Below are 14,188 nucleotides of genomic sequence, written 5' to 3' on the forward strand. Positions count from 1 at the left end.
AAACAGGAACAATGCTCTCTCCCCTGGCACTGCAGATCCTCCTCACTAGTCAAGCAACAAGTTCCTGGTAGGAGACACGCAGGGTTCCGGAGGACGCCCTATCCAGTAATAAGATGGCCCCCTGGATGACCCTGTGTTTTTTTTTGTTTATCAAAGGCAAACAGACAGACGGAGCCAATGGAACCAAGCAGAGCTGGTGCGGGGATATGGTTCTTACTCTGGTACCACACGCCTTCCCCTGAAACAGGGCCCATGTAATCCGAGTGACAGGCCACAAAAAGGGCCGAGAGAGAATCCATCAGCCCCTAAACAAGCGCATCAAGCTGCCTTTCGCTGCTGTGCAGCAGCATGGTAAATTGTTGTTCATCTCTGGAAGCTCTGCATGGATTTCTGGCATCCACAGCTTGGAGCCATATGCCGCAGAACATAACCTCAATGTTTGCTCTGACTGTGATTATGGCTGTTTGCCTGGCTGATATTTTGATTATTTAGATCTTCGAAATACTCTTAAAGAGGCATGGAAGTTATTCACCTCGTCCTGGATTAACTCTATATGTCTGTAACCTTGAATGTAGTTCCTATAATACCGCAAACTGTTTGCTGTAACTCATGTATGAGGAGAAAGAAAGTTTTTATTCACTTTCATTCACTTCGTGATGTGAAGCCCACTCTCATGTTGGCTATCAATGATCAATAAACACTTTATCGACTACTTTATTTCCCCTCAACCATTTCAACATATGATTATTATCATAATCTTTTTATTTATTTTCAATCTCTCCTTTGCATCGACATTGAAGTGTAATCTTAAAGCACGCTTTAAATCTAAATTCTCTCCTAATGAAATGGCAATGAATGGCAATTAATCAGTGGTCTATAGTGCACATACTTCACAGGTTCACTGCACACACACACACGCACACGCACACACACACACACACACACACACACACACACACACACAGGCACCCACTGAGGCGGAGTGTTTGCCTCTGACTTGGACCACAGCACAAACACCCTCACCCACAAGTAAATAACTCAGCGGGAGGAGCTGAAGGGCAGCGCTGCAGGGTTGGTCAGACGCTGGGCACACGGTGATGGACATCAGGGCTCTCCTCCCAGTCGTAGATTGATCGTGTGGGCTGAGATAGATCTCATGTTTTTCTGTGATTGGGCTTCATTTTTAAATGTGCACTCGTGTGTTGCACATGAAGTGTGCAAAGGATGTGTGTGTGTGTGTGTGTGTGTGTGTGTGTGTGTGTGTGTGTGTGTGTGCATGTATATGGATTTGTGCACGCCTCTGAAAATCTATGTGTATGCATTCTTCCTCAGCAGTGTGTGTGTGTGTGTGTATGTGTGTATGTGTGCGTGTGCGTGCGCGCTGTTGCATTGTTGTACCAAGGTTCTAACAACATTAAGCGGACAATCATTCTGTATTGTTCAGGGCCCCCCAAAGCTGTTTTAGCACTCATTTCTTCTGCTAGACAAAACCCCATTACCCATAACCCATCTCTTCCTCCTAAAGTCTTCACTAGCTTTGTGCCAAACAGAGGTCCCCACGTCCCAAGGATGAGAGGGTGGGAGAATAGAGAGAGGGGAGAGAAAGAGAGAGAGAGAGAGAGAGAGAGAGAGAGAGAGGGGGGGGGGGGGGGGGGGGGGGGGGGGGTGGGTAGAGAGAGAGAGAGAAAAACACAAAACTTGCTGACACGGGGCATAACTTAATTTCCACGGTAGGGGGACAGCTGTGTGGTGTAATCTGCCATGGCAGGCCATTCAAACTTCAATAGCAGGCTTGACCCTTCAAGGAAACTCAGGGAAGGCCGGCCCCCTTTCTGTAGAGGAGTGGGGGACTGGGGGGCGGCCATTTATGGGCTTGTCTTAAAGAAACATACACATCTCTCTTGTTATTGATAACAGTCCTGCTGCAACCCCCCCCCCCCCCCCCACCCTGGTACCCACACGCACACACACACACACACACAAGCTCACACACTGCACACATACACATACAGATTAACGCAAACACTTTAAAGGGGCTTTCTCCAGTGATAAGCCACCGTCACTGGCCTGCAAGTCGGGTAGAATGTACTACACTCGAATGTGTTTCACCAAAGCTTCGGTGAGAATGTTGTCCGTGAAAAAGGTTGGCGGTAGCCCCCCAACATTGGGCACCTTTCGGTTCACTCGCACGAAACACAGAACTGGAAACGTCGGACCCTGTGGAAAAAACATTCCAGCGGGCGTCAAAGGTTTGCATCCACAACGGAAAAAAAGCGCAGTCCATCAGCCCCATCGACCCACGGCATACAATAATAACTAATCCAAAAACAACAGCAGGCAAACACACCAACAAATACACAAAAGGCGGGTAACAAAGCAGGAAGATGTGCCTTCCCTCCCACAGTGAATGGCGGGACTTACGGGGAGTTAATAGTGTGGTGCTGGAAGTCAATAGAGGCCAGGGTGTCACTCCATTAAGCTGACCCCGGGGCCACTCATTCATCCTCACACATTCATTTCCTCTTTCATGCTGCCCTCCATTCAGGGAGCGGCGCTGATGGGGGGGGGAACGCGGGACCGCGCCGGCGGCCCGGCCCGGCACAGAGGAGCGCCTGTACAGTGGGCAGGTCATAAATATGTTTGGTGAGTTGAACGTGGCTTTTGTGGGCGAGCACCCCCATGAAAACACAAACGCGTCCGAAAGCCGTCAGAAGAGGGAGTGAATGAACGAGCGGGCGCCCGCGCAACACAAGGGCCGACATTGTGCGAGTGATAGCGAAGAAGCGCCGGATTAGCTAACTCGTTTTTAGCTGCGCCGCCTTGTGAGTTTAGCCTTACTTTGTTTCGGCGGCTGTTTAAGTGTGGGCGTGTGTGTGTGTGTGTGTGTGTGTGTGTGTGTGTGTGTGTGTGTGTGTGTGTGTGTGTGTGTGTGTGTGTGTGTGTGTGTGTGTGTGTGTGCGTGCGTGCGTGTGTGTCTGTGTGTCTGTGTGGGTGTTTCTGTGTGCGAGTGTATTATTTTAAATCCTCTTAGAATGTGCAAGAGTAACAAAGTAGTTGAGTTGTTTGATTAGCAGCATAACAAGCAGACGACCACAACAATACTAAAACTATACTGATTATGCAAATAGTAAATAAAAAACCCTCACTTTTAAATAAATGAGAGGATATCCATCTCAATAGAGCAGTGATGTCTCTATCCAGCTCTCTACCCAGGCCTTTAAAGGGATTATCGTATGTGTGCTGGTGCATCCTCAGTCCAAGGAGCTCCGTTAACCTTGGTAAACATCTATTTAGACCTCCATGGCTTCTGTTCTGGTCCACGTGGCCGACTCTCTAAACATCCTTAAGTGAAATCCTAAGCGCAAACAAGGAGCCCGGAGCCAAGTGAACCCTAGGTCCTCGACCAGAGGTGGTTAAGAGGTTGTCCCGGCAACAGGACCCGCCAGCAGCAGTGAATGCGACTTGTTGAGTGTGTGTGTTTATCTTTTGTCTCTCCTTTGTTATTTTTGTGACGAAAGGCCGAAACCCGCAATCACAAATGAGACGATATGATCCTCAATTCAGGTCCATTGCTTTATTGGACCTGGTCAATGAAGTAGGGTAAAGGCACAAACATATCATGCTGAAGAGTATTGACTTTATTTACTTGCTCAATCCAATAAGTACACGACTAAATGTGTGTTGTGATGAGTCTCCTGAACTGGGACTAGCATAAAAAAGGCGGACATTTTGTGTGGCAATGAAGGAAAAATCAAAGCAGTAGAGAAAATAGACAGAAGATAAATAACACAATAATTGAAAGGTCAATATGATCAGCAAAAACAACAACAACAACAACAAACAAAAGTAGCAATAGCAAGCGTTCATAAAAAGCAGTTATATAAAAAAGACTCTGGGCCAAACCACACAACAGATGTGTATTCTCCTGGACCGCAATGCCAGTAGCTTAGCAGCTTAGCGTTAAGCAGGGGACGTGTAGGAGGGCCTCTGGACTCAGATCTGGTGTCAGAGACCCGGCAGCAGCGCCAGCAGGAGATGGGACGCGCCAGAGAGAGACAGCGGGGTCAGGGAGTTGGCAGGAAGCAAGGTGAGTGTGTGGTGTGTGTAGTGTGTAGTGTGTAGTGTGTAGTGTGTGTGTGTGTGTGTGTGTGTGTGCGTGTGAGTGTGTGTGTGGTTCAGTCGGGGGGCAGGGATGGTAAATCAGCTTGCCCTTGCACAGGCCTGTGTTTGGGAATGTGATTAGCAGCATGCGTGTGTCAGTGAGAGTGTGGGAGAAAGAGAGACAGAGGGAGAGAGAGATATAGACAGACAGAGAGAGACAGCGCGAGAGAGAATGAAAAAGAGAAAGAGAGATAGAGAGGGTGAGCGAGAGAGGAACTAAATATGCTTAGAAATCAAAAAACGATTAAGAAGCTTAAAGTTTCCTTTTTGCCAAATAGATAAATGATTAGATAAACACATGCATCCATACAAACATGCAATTTATGAAATTGTAGGAAAGTGCCTACTTGCTTTACATTCATATCTAACTCCCCCTGGATGTCTGTTTGTATTCACGTCTGGCTCAGATTCTTCACTTGCTTGTAAGGAAAGGGAGCATGTGATCATTTTCCTTTTGAGCTAAAGGTTAGTAAATGAGTCAGATTGCCCCGGGTTCTTACTCCAGTCATCGGATGAGGAGAGTTCTCGAGTAAGGCAAGGGCCAAGTGCTGCCTAGAGCCGTCCAGGTAGTCCTCTGAATGCAGCTGCTTTCAATCAGGAACACAACCCCCCCCCCCCCGCCCCCCCCCCCCCCCTCCCCAATACATCAACACACACACACTCACTTTCCAAACACATACTCTTTGAATCCAAAAAACACTTAAGAAATGCATACATGAATACACACAGACACACGTCTGGAGTTGATGAATATATTTGTATTACTATCATTATATTATTATCAATGATGTTATATTTACTCAACTGGAAAATGGGTCCGGGTCTTTTTAAAACGCATCATTTGTTCGTTTACAACATGAAGAATTGATATTCAAACAAGACACACAGGTTTTGTTGTTCTTGGGTTGTTGGTTTTGTGCCCTCCTGGTTTCGGGCACCTCCCCACTGGTTGGCTGCTGAATTGAATAAATTAATCATAGTATGGTTGATTATATGCACACAGTCGTTTTTTTGTGTTTCCCCCCCTTTTCTGCCAAACAAGAGTGCCATTAGATATTCTCGGCTCGTTGAGCCATCTTTGCCCGAAGCAACAAATTGAGGTGGCCTCATGAAGAAGTGGCTGGTTCCTCCATGGCCCTCTCTCTTTACAGCCTCCCCTGAATGGAGTATCAGCTTCCAGCCGGTCCCTGCCCTTTGTTTGGGGGAGAGGGCCGCAACAGCTGTTGCTTTCATAGAGTTTTGTAACCTGGGGTCCTTGGCAAGAACGAAAAAAAACGGAGATTTTTTTTGTTTTAATAAGAAAATGTGGAGGAGAAAAAAATAAGAAGGTCCACTCCTCTGGAGCGAGGATGATTCAAATCGCAGGCAAAGCGACTCGTTGTTGGTCACACACACACACACACACACACACACACACACACACACACACACACACACACACACACACACACACACACACACACACACACACATTCAGATTCCCAAAGACATATATACACTCATATACACACACACACAAACTCACACCGTACACACACACACACAACAAAACAAACACACAAACACACACACACACACACACACACACACATTCCTTCAACACAAACACATTCTCCCACACGCGCACACACACACACACACACACACACACCAACACATTTACACGCACAAACACACACACATCAAACGCACACATTCACATTCCCAAAGACATATATACACTCATATACACACACACACACAAACTCACACCATACACCCACACACACACACACACACACACACACACAACAACACACACACACACAACAACACAAACACACACACACACACACTCACACCGTACACACACACACACACACACACACACACACACATGAACAGTAAGTACTGATGAAGCCAGGGCTGGGTGAGGTGGGGTGGACACAGTGCAGGGGTCTGTGGGGTTTTCCTTCACCTGCCTCATTATTAGCAGCGATGATGGACACAGTAAAAAATGCCCTCCAATTATTGCATCCGTGGGCTGCTCGTCCCACCTGTTGATGGAGCTGCTAAATGACTCCCAGCCAGGAATGTTAATCACACCATCTGAAGACCGGCCCCTGGACCGGCCCTGAGCCATGGGCCCCATGAACCAGGTGGGTTTGACTGGGAGGGGGTGTGTGTGCGTGTGTGTGTGTTGGTGTGTGTGTGTGTGTGTGTGTGTGTGTGTGTGTGTGTGTGTGTGTGTGTGTGTGTGTGTGTGTGTGTGTGTGTGTGTGTGTGTGTGTGTGTGTGTGTGTGTGTGGGGGGGGGGGGGGGGGAATGTCAGTGTGTTGAAGGAATGGGTGTGTGTGTGTGCGTGTGCGTGTGTGGAGAGAGCGAGAGGTGCAAACACACACACATAAACACACAAACACAAACACACAAACAAATGCAAGCTCATTCATAATCACACCCACATACGTGCAAACAAACATTCACACACAAACATACGCACAATACACGCACAAAAAAATAAAAACACGCTCACACACACAAACATACGCTCCCGTCGCTGCAAAGTCAGAAGAACGCCGTTGGGTTTCTTCTGCGCGTCACACTCTATGCCTCCTCACAGCTGAGCAAGCAGATGTGGTTGTTTTATGAAAATCCCGTCAATTGTGTTTTGTTTTTTGCTGGGGCCGAGGGCAGAGACGGAGGACTCATTACCAAGAACAACATGAACGGCACTCAGGTTTGAGCGGCCACTAGTTTTAGTGATTGACATCGTACGGCACACTGAGGGAAAGGTGAGATTCCGTAATAACAGTGCCCCATGTTTTTTTCTTTGACCATCAAGGCAAACAAAGGACACAAAAACACATTGTTAGAAGAAGAAGAGGAAGATGAAGGAGAAGGAGGGCAGAGAAAGGAGCAGAGATCAGGGGGCTGGCTGAACTAAAGGGCTGGGGGATGGTCATCAACAAACCATTTTGTGGAACAATAGATGAAAGGCTAACCCTGTTGCATATCATTACATATCTGGAGAAAAAAGGAATAGCAGTATTTAAAAAAATCTGCATTTGATCTGGAAACAATCAGAATTTTTGTAAGGATTATTATCATAAAAGTCATCGAAATCTACGACAGTTCATCAACCCAACATTAGCTTTGACGTGCAACATACATTTTCACAATCATTTCAGGAATCCTATTCATACTTCGGTCGACCTCGTAAAAACAACATAATAAAACCCCATTCAACAATTTCCGTTTCATTCATTTTGTACCGCACATACCACCACATCACACAACGAAAACATTGCATAACATTCGGCAGACGTTTTTATCTCACATTGCTAGACAGTTGAGACATTGCCAGTCTACGGAGGCAGTGCCAGCCATGACTGACACACCACATTCAGATGTTTGTCAGCCACTGTCTGCTCGTCTGGCTAATGACAGATCGTACGACAGACACATGAGCCCATGTTTCTCCCTCCTCATATTTAAATTGCTGCTGGGCGGGGGGGGGGGGGGGGGGGGGTTGTGTTATAAAGGTTGGCTCTGCTTAGATGAGGTTAGTACGCCTAATTTGTCATTAGCTCGCGTGCCGCAGGGCAGATAAACATCACACCGACTAATTGGCGAGCCGTCTCGAACAGCTTCCACATCTACCATGTTTGATGACGCGGACGCGCGTGTGTGTGTGTGTGTGTGTGTGTGTGTGTGTGTGTGTGTGTGTGTGTGTGTGTGTGTGTGTGTGTGTGTGTGTGTGTGTGTGTGTGTGTGTGTGTGTGTGTGTGTGTGTGTGTGTGTGTGTGTGTGGCTGCCTCAATTTAGGGGGAAACCACAATGTTAGTAGTTTTAGCGGGCATGAAGCCAAGGTTTACTTTTTTTACAGGCAGGCCAATGAAAAGGTGCGGTGTGGATATGAGCGCAGCGGTTAACCAACCTCCAAAATGTTCATCACGTGACACCTGTGCAGCCTTATTAATTATGGCCACAACCACACACCTGTGTGTGCCAATTACCTGTGTGGCTAATGATCCACCTGTGTAAGCTAATTAGCGGCTTTATTAATGACACGTGATGGGCACATGGCAATTAGTTATGTTCAGACAAACAGTTCCCAACGTGTCAGTGGATCCGAGCTAAAATTTGCTCATGGTTCTTATTTTAGAGGTTTTAAATTGGTACATAGGTGTCGTTTTCATGACAGTAAACAACATGAAACGTGGGATACATGAATGTGAACAAAGGACTTTAACAACAAGGAGAAGATGGGGCTCGATGGAATTCAATTTGAGGACGACTTATTGATCAAGAAGATCAAGAAGATCTAACGACAAGTAGATCACCCCAGCATCGACACAATCTTAAATTCCGCTCTTCTGTATGTCATATATAAATATTCCTGTTATATTCTAACTATGTAACCATATATCGACAAATCTCTCCTTAGAATATATCTTTTAGGACCGTTTGATCATATATGAGCTTCCTTCATTTCCTACCTTGATTACAGTTACCGTCAGCCAGACGGCTGCACTTACTTTAAAAAGAGTTGTCTCTTGCCCCCCTCCCCCCCCCCCCCGCCCTCCCCCCCCCCCAGCCCCTGGTAGAGGACCTCCTCAGCAGCTTTCTGAAAGAGGTTCTGGCCCGTGGTTTATGGAGCATAAACCACCGCTTCACCCCGAGATGTTGACGTTCAGGCCTGGCCGCCGTGGGTCCGTGCGGTGTGACGGACTTGCCTCAACGCTGCGATGTCCGTCCAATCCAAAGTGTTTACGCCAGGGGAAATGACCGAGATCCTTCGCGTGGCTCTCCCCCTCGCTCTCATTGGAGCCTCCCTCGATGAGCGTTTAGAAAATCAAGGTTCCCTCATAATGGGATTACTGTCTCGCTCCGGTTGTTAAGGTAGGTGAAGGCATTAACAGCTTCAGCAATTTGCTGGCTAAGTAAAGTAATGTAATGCTGATAGTATTTTAATTAAGTGTGTAACGGTGTTCGGTTTCATAAATGTTTGAGTTGTTGTTCACTCAGTCAATGATTAATACAAATTACTCATAATATAACCTGAAAGTATGACTGTTATTTAAGTGAGGACAACAATATAAATGTAATAAAAAAAATGAGTCCTGCCGTTTCCAAAGTAATTGTCATTTCCCTAAAGGAATCCAATTGAAACTGAGTAAACAAGCTCCGGCTAACAGTTCACCGCGCCACACCGCGCCACACCGCGCCACACCGCGCCAAGTGGACGGCCGCCGCGTCACAGAGTCTGCCGTGTAAATAAACACAAGGAACAGCCCCAACACGTAGCCTTCTGCCTCTGAGGGGTGGTGGGGTGGGAAGGCGGGGTGAGAGCCGTCGAGACGAGCTTCCTCTCGACACCAAGCCAACGTTTGCCTGGCTGCTTTTTTTTTTTTTTTTTTTAGCACCTCCAAGTGGGCTTCCACAGGATCTGCTGTTAAACCAACAGATCCTAAAGGGGGGGTGAGCAAAGGGCACGCAGGGCCAGATTTAGCGCACTAACCCCTTCTCCCAACAACACCGGCCGCCACAATACGTGTTAGCTTACACCTTTTGTTGCTTTATCTATCCTGGCCGTTGTGTTTCACTCACACCGCTGTTTCACTGTGTCCTTCTGAGTCAACAGCCCCCTGGATGTTGTGTTGTGTGGGCACACACTGAGACAGGGGGGAGAGATGTTTGGCTGGGAACGGAGAACCCGTAGGGCTGTTTTACCAGTAGTTTCCAATAGGACTGATGTTAAATCTACATCAAAAGACTTGTGTTTAGTTGCCGTGAGGAGTGTGTGTACGTTGGGGATACTGAACCAAATTGTATTCCATCACTTTTGCAGATGAATCAGATTTGTATAAAAGTAATTAGATTTTTGTTCTCCATATCTTTCTCATTTTTGATGGTAAGTCTCTTGTCCCATACCGTGGGAAAAAAAAAGATGTCAACCTTTAACATTACAACAACCTTAATTACTTTCATATCTAAATCCGCTTCAGGGCCCTTTTGTGTTTTTTTTTTTTATTAATCTCATCACTCGGAATAGGAAGATACATAAAAAAAGAAAACAGCCTTCTGTTAGCCCTTGTCTACGCTATGATCTGATATGTGTTGTGCGTGTCACTCAATGCTAATCGCATCCACAAAGAACAGCCAGTTAGCGGCACTCTAAACAATGAAGTTCAATCGCACAGAGTGACCCCAGGGGAGGCACGCGCTGATCGCTCCTCGAGTCCTTGAGTCGACACAGAGTTGAGTTTTAAGCCGGGGCCAAAGCAAACTGTTCGTCCTCGTCCACCTTGAATAGCACGGTAAACACTGTGTGCCGTGTTGCTCTCCAGCCCGGCTCCCACGGCCTAATGAAGCTCTTTGTTTGCCAAGTACATTCGACTTAACGGCCACACAATGCTGTTTTGATCCCATTTGAAGTGCGGTGAGTGGTTGATGTTTTAACAGTTCAGCAGGTCAGCAGCGTTTATGCATAGCAGGGTTATAAAGAGAGTGTTGGAGATAAAAAAAAAAAACTTGCTTGCTTTGTTAGCTATTAACCTTAAACTTAAAACAGTACTGGAAGGAAAGTGAAGAATCTGAGGCCATCAACGTGCTGGGCGGATTGCATTATGACTGTAAAGTATAGCCTCTTTCATACAATTTCCTAAGAAATGTAGTGCTCATTCAAGGCCCTGGATAGTGGCTCTGGCATTGTATTTGGTTTACTTATGAAACAAGACTACTCGGTTTGGATGTGCTCCTCGAAGATGCATTAATACAATACTGTTCATAGCCATGCAATAAACCTATACATCTGAAACCTATTTGGCTGTAGCAAAATAACAGTTTCAAGTAAAAGCAGTTGCTTTGCTTATTTTATGATTTTTAATGCACTCAATTGATTCTTGGACTTTCTTTGCTGTATATTTTCATTGTTGAATGCACTTACTGTAAGTCATTTTTGGACAAATGGCTTCTTAATAAATGTAATGTAATAAGTTGGCTGTGTGATGTAAACATTTATCTTGAGCATGCAATATCAGTGATTCTCACAAAGGCAAACGCTGTCTGTGTGTGTGTGTGTGTGTGTGTGTGTGTGTGTGTGTGTGTGTGTGTGTGTGTGTGTGTGTGTGTGTGTGTGTGTGTGTGTGTGTGTGTGTGTGTGTGAGTGTGTGTGTGTATGTGTGTGTGAAATGAAACTTTTAAGGATCAGGTCTCGTGGGGAAATCTTTCACCATCATAAAAGTCAAAATAGGTTTTATGAGAAACCCGTTGATTTATGCCTGTATGATTCTATTGACAAAATGCCTTTTTTATTCCCCATGTGTTTGTTATCCTGGGGATAATAGCAGTGCATCTTCCTAACCCTTAATACGGTGCTACAAGACGGAATAGTTTCATTACGTTCAGGCTGAATTACAAAATACCGGTATGAATCATCCTTTGTTCATTGCTCTGTTTTAAATTCTGCCAAATTAAAAAAGTTATTCAGCCCTGAGAATAGGAAGAGAATAGGAAGAGCATTGAGAATATATAGAGCACTGACAATAGATGGAGCACTGACAATAGATAGAGCCCTCATACTAGATAAAGCCGTCATAATATTAAGAGCCCACAGAATATATAGAGCACTGACAATAGATAGAGCACCGATAATAGATAGAGCACTGAGAATATATAGAGCACTGAGAATAGATAGAGCACTGAGAATAGATAGAGCCCTGAGAGATAGAGGACCTCGGAATATATAGAGCACTGAGAATAGATAGAACACTGAGAATAGATAGAACACTGAGAATAGATAGAACACTGAGAATAGATAGAACACTGAGAATAGATAGAACACTGAGAATGGACAGTGCATTGATACAGAGGAGAACAGAAAGGTGGAGACGGCTCAGCAAGGCCAAGTGGAGTACAGAAGAGAAAGGAGAGGAGAGGAGAATGGATAAATAAAAACATCTGCATTGGAAAAGGTCAGTGAAACGATGTTCACTGATTTGCCTTTTTAGAGAGAGTATAAAAAGTAAAGCACTGACGCAGCACAGGGCCATTCTCAGAGAGCACCAATTCTCTGGAGAGCCAATCCTACACCACAGGAAACGGCTGGAGCCATACTCTAAGTGGTATATGACTCAACCAAGGGCCTCGTCTCTGGCTGGCGAGGGGGCCGTTCTGCTCACAAAGATGGGAAACATGGAAACGACCGGGCACTGCACATCAGTCGTCGGTCAAGGGGGGGGAGGGAAAAAAGAGAAACAAGAAAAGAACAGGAGGCCAGATAGGAGATTTTGTGCTTGCTTAGGGCTACGTGCCATTTCACAAGCCTTTACACGGGAAAGTTTTACATAACCACCGAAGAGGGAGAAGCAGCAACATATACGGGCCAAGCCAAACCCAGACTGATGTTTAAGGGGCTTTTTTTCTTCTTTCGCACACCACAAGTTTTTCGACAGTGGCTTTTGATAGGTCTGTGAGCAGTGTGTGAGCTTGGCATGGTTTCCCTTTACACCCTTGGAAAGTCATCAGGGTTTTCGGTGATTGAATGTTAGAATCTGCCGGGCTCTTTGATGTTTCCCTTGCTTGAGAGTGAATGGTGTGATGCAGTGCACGGCGTAACAGTGTGACGACCGATTCATAATGATCTCATCATGACGGCAAATGCGGTCACTGTAGCTTGAAACTTGAAATGCACTTAGAGTGTAATACTTGTTCTTGTATATTTTATTCTCAGTGAACAATCAACAATTTTCCTTTTCCTGTAGTGAACCTTTAACCATTTTCAGGTCATGCATTAACATTCTTTTATCCTATCAAGTATCACTCTTAGTTTTAACGAACACCATATACCAGTAGAATTGTAATGGACCCTTCGGCGCCCTGGGCTTTAGCTCTTCTAATCATCCTGTGCAACAGTTGCATCAACGTTGCATTGTAGTCCGAGTCGGATTCCAAAAGCCGGGCGATCAACAGAAAGGCATGCGTCCGTCTTTTGGAGGACGGAGGTGTGGCGACGGATCCAACTGCGCACCTTCTGGTGTGTGAGAGCTCTCCGTGTGCACCAGGGCCAGCTGCCGGCGGTTTAACCAACCATGGGAAAACTCTCCCACCCCATTAGCTCGTCTCCTTCCCTTAGTCATCCCTCTTATCTTCTTGCTCAACCCAAGGGAGAATGTTCCCCCACTGCCAAAAATGGAGGAAAGTACTTTCCGCCATGAATGGACCTATAGATAAAGATTTCACCCCCCCCCCCCCCACTCCCCCTCCCCTTCCTCTCCCCCTTCTCCCCACTACCCTGGAGCGAACATCTCCTTCCTCCCAAGTGTGCGTCTGCCAAGATATCGGAACCAGACTCGGGGGCCGTCCGACCCCGCCGCAGTGCTGCAGGTCTCGGTCTAATTTGCTGTGACCTATGGATCCCCTGCTCTGGAAAATGTGCTGCTTTGTATCCTGTGTCGAGATCCATAGCCGCTCAAAAGATCTGTGTAGGCAAACTAAAAAAGCCGACGCACTGTAGTCTAGTTCGCTCTTCATGCGGTCCCCTGGGGTTCACAACTGCAAATTGTCTTTGGAAAAATATCCTTGAGGTGAAATAAGTGTACGTTTATAAGCCATTATCATCTGCATAAGACAAAATCATCAGTCAAATGTATTAAATGATGTATCGTCACACTTGGGTATGAGGCTATTGTGTATACAGAGGCATGTATTGTGTTACAGTCGGGCTTCTACATGAAGGACATTGGGAGACCACTACACAGTTACAGACAGACACGCAGCCGTGGTCATATTCCTCCCGAGATGACTTCCCACCGAAAGTAGCAGTTCGTATTTTGAGATGAATCTCGTGGAAAGAAAGGATAAGGACTTGGCAGACGGGTTTGTCGTGCAATGCTAGAAAATGCGGCTGTCTTGCCTCAAACCACAACAACTATTTGTACTTCTCTATTCTTTATCCTCTATTTTCTCCTCACACTTTAAATGGCATCCTTGGGGAAATTCGAAAAACAACAATGGCTTTTCATGTCATATCCAATTTTCTTAGCAA

Source organism: Gadus macrocephalus, chromosome 6 (assembly GCF_031168955.1).
Source record: "Gadus macrocephalus chromosome 6, ASM3116895v1".
In the NCBI taxonomy this organism is placed as follows: Eukaryota; Metazoa; Chordata; class Actinopteri; order Gadiformes; family Gadidae; genus Gadus; species Gadus macrocephalus.